Source organism: Leucopleurus acutus, assembly GCF_964270905.1.
Source record: "Leucopleurus acutus genome assembly, chromosome: 9".
Taxonomy (NCBI): Eukaryota; Metazoa; Chordata; class Mammalia; order Artiodactyla; family Delphinidae; genus Leucopleurus; species Leucopleurus acutus.
The window spans coordinates 10,155,188-10,168,696 of record NC_139144.1 but is presented as its reverse complement, the minus strand read 5'-3'; the positions used below and the strand labels follow the sequence as shown (position 1 = coordinate 10,168,696).

The 13,509-nt window shown below is 45.3% G+C and overlaps 1 protein-coding gene across 1 annotated transcript in view; it reads right to left on the bottom strand.

Moving 5' to 3' along the window:
• Positions 1–3,069, bottom strand: part of LOC309966439 (up-regulator of cell proliferation) — a 93,116-nt gene extending 90,047 nt beyond the window's left edge. The window contains exon 1 of the mRNA XM_082846495.1: positions 2,783–3,069. The gene's annotated coding sequence lies outside the window, so the exon portion shown is untranslated. The remainder of the gene's footprint in view (positions 1–2,782) is intronic.
• Positions 3,070–13,509: the final 10,440 nt, after the last annotated feature.

Here is a 13,509-nt window from a genome sequence, read left to right as displayed (position 1 = left end):
ATCTATTTTATACATAGTACCAATAGTGTATATTGACCCCAATCTCCCAATTCATCCCACCCCCCTTTCCCCCTTGGTATCCATGTTTGGATAACTAATGAAATTTAAATGGAGTCTGTAAATTAGTAAAGAGTATTGTATAGATGTTAATTTTCTCAATTAAATAATTATATTACACTTATGTAATATGCTAACATTAAAAGCTGGATGAAGGGTATACAAGAACTCTGAGTATTGTTATATTTCAAACAACTTTACAGACGTATAATTTACCCACTAGCAATCCTGCTCTCCCTCAGCCCTAGGCAACTAATAATACACTTTGTCTCTAGAGTTGCCTATTCTGGACCTTTCACATAAATGGAATCATATGGAAATGGAAGCTTTTTGTAACCGGCTTCTTTCTTTCAGCATAATGTTTTCAAGGTTCATCCATTGTTATGTGTTGAATTGTGTACCCCCAAAAGATGTTCAAGTTCTAATCCCAGTACCTGTGAATGTGCCTTTATTTGAAATTTGGATCTCTGCAGATGTCAAGTAAAGATGAGGTCATTAGCTGTGGTGGGCCCTAATCCAATGATTGAGTCCTCATAAAGAGGGGAAATTTGGACACAGTGATAGATACACTTAGAGGGAAGATGAGATCAAGACACCGGAAGAACACCATCTGCAAGCCACAGAATGCCTGAGGCTACAAGAAGCTAGAGGATAGGCATGGAAAAGATTTTCCCTCACACCCCTCAGAAGAAACCAACCCTGCCAATACCTTGATTTCAGACTTCCAGCCTCCAAAACTATGAGACAATAAATTTCTGTTAAGCCTCCCAGTTTCTGGTACTTTGATATGGCAACCCCAGAAATTGAATATATTCATGATACAGCATATTATCACTACCTCGCTCCTTTTTATTGCCAAAATTATTCCACTGTGTGGCTGTATGACATCTGGCTTATCCACTCAACATCTGGGTTATTTTGACCTTTTGGCTAGCATAAAAAATGTTGCTGTAAATATCTGCATACAAGTTTCTGTGTGGACATGTTTTAATTTCTCTTGGGTATATACCTAAGAATGGAATTGCCAGGTCATATAATTCTATGTTTACCTTTTTAAGGAACTGCCAAACTATTTTCCAAAGTAGCTGCACCATTTTATATTCCCACCAGTGAATATCCTCACCAACACTTGTTACTATCTGTCCTTTTGATCATAGCTAAGAGGGTATGAAGTAGTATCTAATTGTGGCCTTGATTTGCATTTTTGTAATGACTAAGGATGTTGAGCTTTTTCTGTTTTATGTGCTTATTGGCCATTTCTATATCTTCTTTGAAGAAATTTCTACTCAAATCCTTTGCCTAGTTTTTAATGAGTTTATCTTTTTTAATGACTTGTAAGAGTGTATATATTCTGGATACTTCCTTATCAAATATATGATTTGCAAGTATTTTCTCTCATTCTTTTTGCTTTCTTGATGGTGCTGTTTGAAGCACAAAAGTTTTACATTTTTATGAAGTCCAATTTGTCAACTTTCATATCTTTTATTATATTTGCAAGACTTCAGTATATCTAAAATTATTTCAACATAAAAAAACTATAAAAATCTATGTAAAAAGTTTAGAAGACTATGTTCTAGACTACCAAAAGGAAGGAGAAATGGAATTTTTCATTTGCTATTCAACACAATTCTGTTTCTTTTCTTTTTTCTAGATTACACAAGTGATGCAAATTCTCTGGAAATTTTAGAAATTAACATTATTAGTAAACTCACCATACAGGGATAATCATCACTGTCACTTAAGTTTATAGTCTCACACAAGCTTATAAACACTCATAAAAATTGAGGATCACTTGTTCTATGAGGGGCGAGCCATGTAAACAATGTGGGGATGGATGACTCATGGACTAACAGGAATTTGTGTTGCCATGCTACACCAAGGAGAGGTGGTGCCCAACCAGGGCCATTCAGCGGGCAATGACTTGAACTGGCTTTACAAGGTGAATGATGGCTGTGCTTTAGGGGAAAAAGAGAGAGGAAGTTTTCTAGAGGGCAACCAGGAGTAAAGGAATGTCAACGGAGCAGTGATGTAAACCCCTGATAGTAAGCCACACTGGATGACACTGGATTTTGAAGGGGCTTCCATGGCATGGGATGCAATCCATGCAGGCCACGGGGCATCCTTTAAGACTTCTGGACAAAGACATGGCCGGGGACCATGGAAATGTCTGAGATACATTTTATATTCGGTGTACTCACATGCAGATGACCATACATCCTGTTTGGTCAGAGACAGCCTCAGATTACACCTTTGGTCCTAGAGTTGCACCCCCTTTCATTCTCAAAAGCCTCCAAATTTGGAGGATAAATATTATCATCTACACACACACACACACACAAACACACACAACAGAACTTCCACAATTCTCACCTTTATTATGCGAAATGCACTGAGATTTTGCATTCTATTTTATTTCATTAAAAAAATATATATATTGGTTGCAACCCATTAAACTGACTTTGACACACTAATAGCTCCTAGCCCAAAAACTCTGACCTAGATGCCTGTCAGGTCTTGGGAAAAGGGGGAAGAAGACAGTTACGTTTGGATATGTACAGTTTAAGGCCGTGGTTCTCACCCTTGCCAGTGCATCAAAATCAACTAAAGCATTACTGAAAATGCACATCTCCAGGCCCACTGCATATAAAGCTCTACTACGTGTATTTCTACGGAAAAAGCTGTAACATATTTGACAAATAACACATGAAAGGGGATGAATACTTACAGAATTAAGTTCAAAGCAGAACCACTACTTTCAGGAGTATGTGACAGCCTGGGATGGAACACGGCGGGGGGCTGGGTCAGAGGGCATGGCTGCGGTACCTCCTGGGTGCTCGGCGGGTCCCTGTTAAAGCAACGACCGCCCCCTCTCTCCGCCAGCCTCCCTAGACCCTCACTGACCCGGGAAGTAGGGTCGCCGGGCGACAGAGACCAGGGGAGAGGCAACCGGCGGCGCGGCCGCTCCGGGTCGCCAGAGCCTGCTTCGCTCGCCGGCGCCAGGACGCGCCGACATGCGCCGAGACGCGCCACAGGCAGAACACCGCCCCATAGTGCCCCGCGGCGCGCACGCGCAGGCGGCCGTTCCCAGCTTGCCGCACAGCGCGGCGGCCGAGCCGGCCAGTGGCCGCCTCTGGCAGCCCCGGGCCGGTAGCCCCTGTCCCCAGCAGCGGGGGCAGGATGGCGCTGAGGCGGACCCAAAAGGTAAGGAGTCCTCCCGCCCTCGGGCTCCTTGCTAGTCCGAATCGTCGATTCGCGGGCGGGGGTGGCGCGGCCGCCAAGTGAACGGCGGCTGAGAAGGAACAGGGTATGGTAACACCTGCCAGTGAGGGAAGCAGAACCAGCGCCCGCGCGGCCTTAAAAGGGAACCGCGCTGCGCGCGCGCGGGGTGGGGGACGAGGTCACGTGGGGCTAGCGTGGGGCGGGGCGGGGCGAGCCGAGCGTCTCCACCCGGCACTTGGAACCAGCTGCGGACTCGCCACGCCTTGGGCCATGTGCGCGGGCCTCCTGGGCAGAGTGACGGCGGCTGGCCCCAGAGGAAGGAGGGTATGCCCTTGTCGGGGAATCTGGAGGGCTGAGCAGAGGAGTCGACGTTTGAGCTGGGCCCTAAGGGATGAGTAGGGTCTCTGCAGGTGCAGAAAAGGGACAAGGGGATTCGTGGCCCGGGAGAGACGTGGTTGGGCTTGGGGCGGGGAGGGGATGACTGGGGTTTAAGCGCAGCTGGAGCTGGGGATGGGAGTGGGTGGGCCTTAGGGGCAGTGCTGGGATAACTTTTTTGTCCTGTAAGGAATTGGGAGTCCTTGCAGGCGTTTAATATATTAACTAGAATTTGGAAAATGTACAGCAGTAGAAGAAAGAAAAGGTATTTTCAGTTCTGCCACATTTCAGTTCTGTTTGTTGACATTCTAGCATATCTACTACCAATCTTTTACCTCTACTTAAAATAAATTATGGTATATTTTGTATCCCGCTTTTTCATATAGTTTCATAACTGTATTCATAACTGTAATTTTTTATTTTTTTTCGCTACGCGGGCCTCTCACTGTTGTGGCCTCTCCAGTGGCGGAGCACAGGCTCCAGACGCGCAGGCTCAGTGGCCATGGCTCACGGGCCCAGCCGCTCCGTCGGCTGTGGGATCTTCCCGGACCGGGGCATGAACCTGCGTTCCCTGCATCGGCAGGCGGACTCTCAATCACTGTGCCATCAGGAAAGCCCCATAACTGTAATTTTTAACATTAGCATTCCGTAAGTACATTACCAGTAATTTATTTAATCATTACCTGTAGTGAATAAACACACTGGACATGGATGTCAGAGGGCAAGGCACTTAATCATTCCCACCCTCCGTGTCCACATGTTTTTACAGGTGTTTTTTTGAGACTTAGATGATACATGTTTAGTACATGCTTGGCATATATCAAGTGCCCGGTATGAGTTAACTGCCCCTGATATTCTAAATTTTATATAAAGTAAATAATGCTGTAATAAGCATCATTGTGTGGTGAGCTTAGGCTTGATTGCCAGAGGTGAAATAGCAGGATCTCTAAGGGTATGGGTCCTTTTTAATAAACAGCTCTCCAAAAAGGAATGTTTTTGGCAAATTATTCTCTGAAAGAGGTCATCTGTCATCCTAGGACTTTGAGACAGGTGAATGACATGCTCAGATCTGTGTTGCAAAAAGAGCCTTCTGGCTCTGATGTGGCCTGGAGTGGGCCAGACACTGGAACAAAGGGAGAGTGGAGGGTATTGTGAAAGTCCAGCAAAGGCTTCATCCGAGTGAATGACCATGAAATGGATACCGAGGCAAGAACTGTACTTGGATGATGTGGAAGGGTAGAATTGACAAGACTTGAAAAAGAGTATGTGGTGAAAGTGAGAGAGGGAGGTGCACAAGATTGGTAGCTGGGTGAGTGGTAGTAGTATTGACTATGTTGGGGAATCAGACATTGTGAGGGCAGGGATCAGCATGCGGGAGATAAGGAGGGTAGGTTTGAACTTACATGTATGAACATGTAGGCTGGTAAGATTTACACAAAAAAGAGAACTGAGAGTAACAAGTTTGGACCTTGAGGATGACATGGGAACCGTAGATGTAACGTGATTGAGGTCACAAGGCCAGGGAGGACTTTCCTTGGTAGGAACCAATAAAGGAAGTAAGCAGAGCTGGCTTCACCAGTATGTGACTCGTAACTCGTAACTCGTAACGTCTCACTTGCTATGAAGGGCCCCTGCCTTTGGTTTAATGCTGTGCAGTCACCGTCTTGAAATTCTCAATAATTTTGACCAAGAAAGCCCGCATTTTCATTTTGCACGAGGACCCTGCAAATTCTGTATCAAGACCTGGAAGAAACAGCCCACAGTGTTCAGAAGACATCACTGGGATGAGTTAGGAAGCCCTGGCTGCAAGTAACAGAGACCCAGCCACCCTTGCTCACAGAATTGGAGGTCCATAGAGCTTTGGAAGTGATTTTGGAGCTCCTGCTCTGTGTTTGTGAAATTCTCTGGACTGAGTAGCTCTGGGCCCCAGAGCCCACTGGACATACCCTGGGAGACAAGGAGGCATTGGCTTCCAGAAGTTCTCAGAAAGCCCAGCAAATCATTTTTTTTTTCCTTCACCCCTTGTTATGAATCATTTCACATGCTCATTCTTGAACCGGTGGATGGTAAGGGGTGCAGCTACTCTTAGACCTGGAGCTGAAGGTGAGTCTGCCTCTCCTGAGGGACTGGAACTGAACAGGAGCTCTTCAGGACAGAGGAAGAGGAGTGGCTGAGGCATGATCAGGAGGTGGCCTTGCGCTAGCTGTCCCCTTAGCGCCCAACCCACAGCCCTTGCCAGCCAACTTCATACCTTTTTAAAAAGTTTCTTCCAAAGAGTTGAGTATTTGTATGTGAACTTTCAGTTTATTGATAAAGTATTTCCTTCAATTAAACAAGAATTCACATTTAAAAATCTGAATATGTGTCAGTGTAACATTTCTAAACGTCTCCAACAGGGACAGGGATTTATGTGGCAGCATTACATTTATGTTTACATTAATGATTATTTTTTGCTTTTTAAGGCAATATGTATCCTTTAGAGAAAATTTGGAAAATACCCCAAAATGCAGTCTTTTAAAAAGTCATCTGTAGCCCCATGGGATAATTATGGTTAACGTTCTGATAAGATTTCATTCCAGTCTCTTCACTGTGAATGTACGCTTCTGATTATCAGAGTCACGTGGTGCATCAAGTTTTATATTCTGCCTTTTCCCCCTCTTTTTACCTTAATGTTGTTTCATGACTTTTACTGCTGTAGTCTTTAGAAACTATAATTTTTAATGATTGCATAATACTTGATTTAGCTTTTCAGAAAAAGTTAACTCTTTTTCTGACTATGAATGTTAGTTGTTCTTCAGAGAGAACTTGGAAAATCAGGAAAGTATAGATAATACCATATTTCATCTACTCTAAGATGAACTGTTTTTTTACATTTTCACATCTCTGAAATTGGGATGCTGCTCAAAATCGCTGTCAGCCCGGCAGCATTTGTAACTTGGTTGTCACCATCTGTATGTGAAAGCCGTGTCCCGGCAGCATTTGTAACTTGGTTGTCACCATCTGTATGTGAAAGCCGTGTCCCAGCAGTGTATATTGAGGTTAAGTGCATTGTTGGTGTGTTGAGTAATTGCTTTAAAAATGTCTTCAAGAAGATACTGTGGGAGGGAGACACAGGAGGGAGGAGATATGGGGATATATGTATATGTATAGCTGATTCACTTTGTTATAAAGCACAAACTAACACACCATTGTAAAGCAATTATACTCCAATAAATATGTTTTAAAAAAAATAAAAATAAAAAAAAAAGATACTGTGACTTAATGCTGAAAATAAAAGATTTGTGGACACAGGCACAGAAGCAGAACAGTGGGGAATAAGCTTCATATCAATGGAATAAATGTTGCTGGAGAAAGGACTGCAGTTCTTTGTTTCCACGCCAAGCTAGCCAGATGCTTCATAGACCACAGAAAGGAAGGTTCCACCTACCCTCAGGTCGGTGAGGCTGGGTCCCCTTTACTCACCGAGGTTTGTGCAAAGAGATTGTGTATTGTGGGCCTTTGCGGAATGGATATCAGTGGCTTGGAAGAAAACTCCAGAAACAGTATAGTGGAGAACTGTTGAAGAATTGCCACATCATCATTGCCTGGAAGGCACAGGATGATGGTGAGGACATCCGTGACCCAGGGTTAGTATTGGACTCTAAACGGGAAGAACCAATTTATTTATTTCACTTGTTTTTCCTTTTTGGTGTGTGTGGTATGCATGAGTGAGTGAAAAACAAAAGCATGTGCCCAAGTGAGCTTAAAGCTGAGTTTTAAAATAAAAGTTTTAAGTGTAAAGCATATCATAATGATATCACTTGTGTGGGGAATTTTTAAAAAACGAGACAAATGAACTTGTTTACCAAACAGGAATAGATTCATAGACATAGAAAACAAACTTACGGTAACCAAAGGGGAAAGGGTTGGGGGGCGATAAATTAGGAGTTTGGGTTTAACAGATACATACTATAAAATAAACAATAAGGACCTACTGTGTAGCACAGGGAACTATATTCAATATCTTGTAATAACATATAATGAAAAAGAATCTGAAAAAGAAAAAATATATATATGTGTAGGTGAATCACTGGTGTAACCCAAAACTAACACAACATTGTAAATCAACTATACTTCAATTAAAAAAGATTTTTTTTGAAGATAGCAAGAACACAGCCCACAGAATGAAGGAAAATATTTGTTTGTCAAATATCTGAAAAGGGACATGTATCCAGAATATGTAAAAATTCTTACAACTCAACAATAAAAGACTATCCAATTAAGAATAGAAAAAAAAATGCATTTGGTCTTAGTTTAATTGCCAGTGTGTTTTCTTTCTTAGTTTTATATAAGATGGTCGTACATTGAATGAGATCTTGGATTCAGTGAAACACAGTAACAGAATTGAGTGTGTAACTATTTAAAGTATAATGGTTTGCTTAACTATTTTCCTCTGGTAATCTGCTATGCTTTAACCTTCTTTTCCCTTTTCAGGACTCACTTTTATCATCAGTGTTATTTATAACAATAATTATTACACAATTTTAACCTGCCTAGTCCTTTACAATTTATAAAATATATTATTTATGTGTTTATTGAATAGGTAATAAATTCCCATGATTCAAAATTCAGAAAATACAAAAGGGTCTACAGGGGAAAGTCTCCCATCCACTCCTGTCCCCAGCCATCCAGTTTTTCTCCCAGGGTGTCATCAGTGTTAGTTTCTTCTGTATTCTTCTAGTACTAGATATCTCTATCCATTCCTCATTCTTCTTTGTGTAATACTAATGACTGCATCCTCTGTGAACTGTCAGCCTAGACTCTTTACTGGGTATACTTGTGTACGGTTATACACATTACAAAATTATAGCCAAACATTAGTGCTGGCCGGTTGGCAGGCACGTGTTATAATTACAACTGAACAGATAATTATACTGAGGCCCAAAGAGGTCAAAGTTATTTTCCCAGTGACAGAGCTGGGACTCAGACCTGGGTCTTCTAGCCTCTATTGGGAAGACACAGGAATACGATATATTAGTGAACTAGTTTCTTTCAAATCACACTGTTCTTCCTTGAAATGCCAGTTAGCATTTGAAACTCCTTGGTGCTAGTAGGAACCTGTCAGTTGAGCCCCACTTCTGGGCCTTCAGGAATCATCAACTCTTAGTAACCATTCGCCACACCGTTTATGAGGTATATGCGCTCTAGGGACAGGGAACAGCCCATGCGAATGCCTGCAGCTGTGGAGAAACCTGCTGAGTTGGGGGGCATTGGCCAGGAAAAACTGCTAGCTTTTCCTGCCCCTGACTGCTCATCTGTTCTCTCTGGGATTTGCCTTAGTGCAGAGGGTATAAACAATCCCCTACAGAGTCATAGTGGAGGCGTGGAGGACACAAAGCAGAGGGAAGCAGGAAAGAAACTGTTCTGAGGTTCCTGGAGCCATACTGCATTTCTGAGCATGTCCTCTGGTCCCTCACATGACCTTAGTTTTTCCCCAAGCTCATTTCTGTTGTGACAACTAGCAATGCTGAGTACTGAGTGATTACCAAGTGCAACCTATTTAGATGCATTAGATACGAGCAAAGAACTGACCGGTGGTATACTGGTAGGTGTTTAAAAACCAGCCCTCTGGGGCTTCCCTGGTGGCGCAGTGGTTGAGAGTCCGCCTGCCGATGCAGGGGACACGGGTTCGTGCCCCGGTCCGGGAAGATCCCACATGCCGCGGAGCGACTGGGCCTGTGAGCCATGGCCGCTGAGCCTGCGCGTCCGGAGCCTGTGCTCCGCAACAGGAGAGGCCACAACAGTGAGAGGCCCGCGTACGGCAAAAAAAAACACAAAAAAACAACAACCCTGTGGGATGAAACATGGCCCTGATTTGTAACACTTTCTGGCTTCTGTGATACAGTTATTCCCACCGTGGCCAATTACATTTGTGCATATGTGGGATAAGTACCGGATGGCCAGAGGGGTGGGGGTTACTAGAATGATCAGCATGCCCAGAGATGACAGTGGGGTCAGGAGGGCGTTTGTGGATGAGCTCGGTTTCAGGCATAGTTCAGGTAAGGAAGAATGTGATCATCTGGGTTTAAACTTCACGTGCGTGCCCCAGACCCTGGGGTTTGCCGTCTCCTGAGGAGTTTCCCTGCCACCTGATGGACCATTACTTGTGCCTCCTTCCTTCTCTTCAAAACCTCTCCGGAAACCCCACGAAGTTGACCCAGATCTGGAATCTGGGGAGAGTGCAGAGTATTAGGAAACATCCTAGTACGTGCAAGCTAGAGCTTGAGTCACTGCCCAGACTCTTAGGCCTTGAGGCTCATGCTGGGCCGGGATAACTTTTGGGGATGGTGTCTACAAGTTGGTACCCCGTTAAGGGAATCTAGTTGTGATGTAATTCCTGTCTCCCCCGCTGGTACATGGGATAGCTGTGCTATAGACTGATTGGCGTGTGCTTCATCTCCCACTTGGAGCCTGACTCCCATACAACCAGAGGTGTGTAGGGCAGTCGGGGAGGTAGAGAGACTGAAATACAGGAGCCCTGTCCTTAATTGGGCACTTCCGCTTGGCTAAGTGCTTCCACTCAGGAGCCCAGAGCTAAAACCCAGCCCCTGTCCTTCTCCACCTGAGTGGGTGATGGAGCCCTGCCCTCTTCCAGCTCTATGACCTTGGGTAAGTAATTGAACCTCTTCACATCTCAATTTTCTAACTTATTAAATGGAAATGATAATACCTTCTTCCCATGTATCTTCACAGCCACGCGTAGACCCGTGTTTTCAAGGGTATTGCAGATCACTTGTTTTCCTTAGCCGGGCCAACACACTCCTGAGGTGCGGGAGCCCCTCCCACTAGGAGAATGCACTTCTGGCCAAGAGGTGTGGGGTGTAGAGCAGCATCCCCAGTTCACACACCAGCTCTGAGCTCACTGTCATGTGTTTCAGGAATGAACCGACTTGCAGAGGGATCCTCCTGCCCAGTGCTCTGCAGGACCTGTGGGAGATGATTGTAAGTACCTTTCAGGGCTCCAGATCCCAGGAGCCTTGCAATCGAGACCCCCAAATTTATCAGCCCCTCGCGTTTTTTTGTTTGTTTGCTTGTTTGAGAAAACCTATCGTTTTCCCTTCATTTGGTTGTGAATTGCTTTTTCACTAGACGCCTTGAGTCCATAGCCCGCCTGGTCAAGATGCTGCCAGAAATCACCATCTCCCTCCACTGGGGCACAAGAAAGCCATCTTATCCTGAGGCACATTGGCTTCTGGAAGGTGCCTCTGACCAACTACAACTTGGGATGTTGGTATAAAAACGGTCATGAAGCTAATCATGGAGGTCCTGCTGCTGTTGCACGAGGGGGCAGAGCTCTGGGGGTTGGTGAGGGGAGGGGGGGTGCTGGCTCCTGGCCTCTGCGAAGGGGAGGGGCAGTTCTTTTCTCCCACTTCTGCTCTTCCCCAGGGGAGACTGAAGGAGCAGCGCTAGCCAGCCCTCTGCCACCCTCTATAGCCAACTGGCCATAGGCCAAGCTGCCCAACACTTGGGTTTCCCAAATCTGTACTCTGCTCTCCCACTTCACCTCCGCTTTCTGAGCATCTTAGGCTCTGGGACACACTCATCCTTTACTGTAAGGCTGCAGTAGCTACAGCTGAAGGAAAAGTAGGCTGGGAAGGGAAAGACTGCGTAAAAGAAGGGTGATGTGCCCTTCAAGGACACTGAAGAATTAAAAACACAGACTCAAACAGAACTTGTACACCAGTGTTCATTGCACCATTATTTACAATCCCCCAGAGGTGCCCAAGTGCCCATCAACAGATAAATGAATAAGCACAGTGTGGTATATATATATACAATAGCATGTTATTTAGCCTTAAAAAGGGATGAAGTTCTGACACATGCTCCAACGTGGGTGCACCTTGAAAACATGCCGTGTGAAATAAGCCAGAAAGAAAAGGGCAGATATTGGATGATTCCATTTACATGAACTAACTAGACAAGACAAATTCATAGAGACAGAAAGCAGAGTAGAGGTTTCTAGAAGCTGAGGAGAGGTAGAAATGGGGAATTCTTTCGTGGTACAGAATTTGTTTGGAGTGATGAAAAAGTTTTAGAAATGGATAATGGTGGTTTGCACAACATTGTGAATGCACTTAATGCCACTGACTTGTACACTTAAAAATGGCTAAAATGACATATTTGATGCTGTATGTTTTAAAACTTTTTTTATCATGTTAAAATACAAGAAAGAAAAATTTCACAGAGCTGGAATAAAAGAGGAAGTGGTGTCATGTGTGTGTGTGTTCCTGCATGTCCTGCGGGCTGAGGCTTAGAGGAGCTGAAGGTGGGCAGACAGAGCCACTGAAAATGGCAGATTCCAAAAGCTTTATGCGAGAGTTTAAATAATTTTTTTTAGAGCAAAACAGAAATGATTCCCACTGCATATGCAGAGTTAATGAACAAGGGTGGCTTCACGTGATTGCTACCCGACCTGTGTTGTCCTTCCAAGCGTCCCACATCTTGCTAACGTATTTCCCCCTCTTACCTGTTGCTTAAGATAATGTAAACTAGGGTCACTGGTAAGATTGGACTGGTACTGATGCAGCCTCAGCTTTCTAAAGGTGCCCCTCGTTGCTTCTCTGCACCACACGCACTCTCACCCTTCCCTGCCGCCCTGTGCTGGAAGGTGACTATCCTCATCCGAGAGGCTAGCCACCCTCTGTACTCAGTACCTGAGTTCTGATGAGGTTTGCACAGCCTTGGAAACTAGCTTACCTTTGGGGGCCATTTCGTGCCTTCCCTGTGGGCAAGCAGCCCCTTGCCAGCATCCCTCTGCAATTTCCTTTCTCTTCCTCTCTCTTTTGGGTCCTTCTCTTCTGACTGTGCCCCCAAGCCCTGCTCAGCCCCTCAGCAGACCTCAGGGGTTAAAGTGAATGGGACCAAAGTGTCCCAGCCTGTTTGCCAGAAGGAGCCACGCATATTAGCTCCTCCTCCCCATGGGCTCCTATTCTCTAGTATGTTAATTATCAAAAACACTTATTTCATAAGCAGTTCTATTCTATATTATGATTGGGCGAAAGTGTACCTACCACCTAATGACTAGCATGAGTTGGAATAAAGGCAGTCAAAAGAAAAAGACGTGACACTTGCATTAGCTCAGGCAGCCTTATCGTAGGGAGAGGTGTTCTCTTCAGTAGCATTTCTTGAAACGTTTAGAAAAGGTCAAGGGCTGCTGTGTCTTTGGCTACCTCTAGGGGTTGGGGGAACCTCTCCTTTGGTCCCTTCACTTGCACCCCCGCTCATGCCTTGGCAGTTTCCTATCCTGCTGTCAAGGGTAGAGTCTGTGAGACATTTGAACAGGTGGCAGGAAACCCAGTACAGGACCAGGTCTGAAACCTTGGGCTAATACTTCCACACCCGTCATGGAGCCGTAAGACAGAATTCCCTAGAGAATAACAGACCCCTCAGATGCTCTCAGCAGCCCACTCGGGTGGGCAGATAGGTGCTTTCCACAGACTGTCCTGGGAGCTTTGGAGATGAGTCACTGGCCCACTCTAGCCCAGCCCTGCTGAGTGTACAGGAGCTCAGCCCTGCTGAGTGTACAGGAGCTTCCCTAGGGATGGGTCCAGCAATGAAAGTAGCCTGAGACTCCAGAGAGGGCAGCAGGCAGGATGTGCCGCAAGAGAAGGCTCTAACCCACTAAGGAGGGAGCCTGGCCTGACCACCTAAGGTGGGGACCTGGGAGGGAAGCACAGGGGAAGCCCCCCTTGTTCTTGCTCCTGGTTCTGTCACCTAGTCCCTGGAGCCCAGGGCACCACTTGGGGGATATGTGAGAGGACACAGATGGAGGGTGGCCGCATTGAAGCCCCAGGGCCACGGGCATTGATTGGCTCCTAA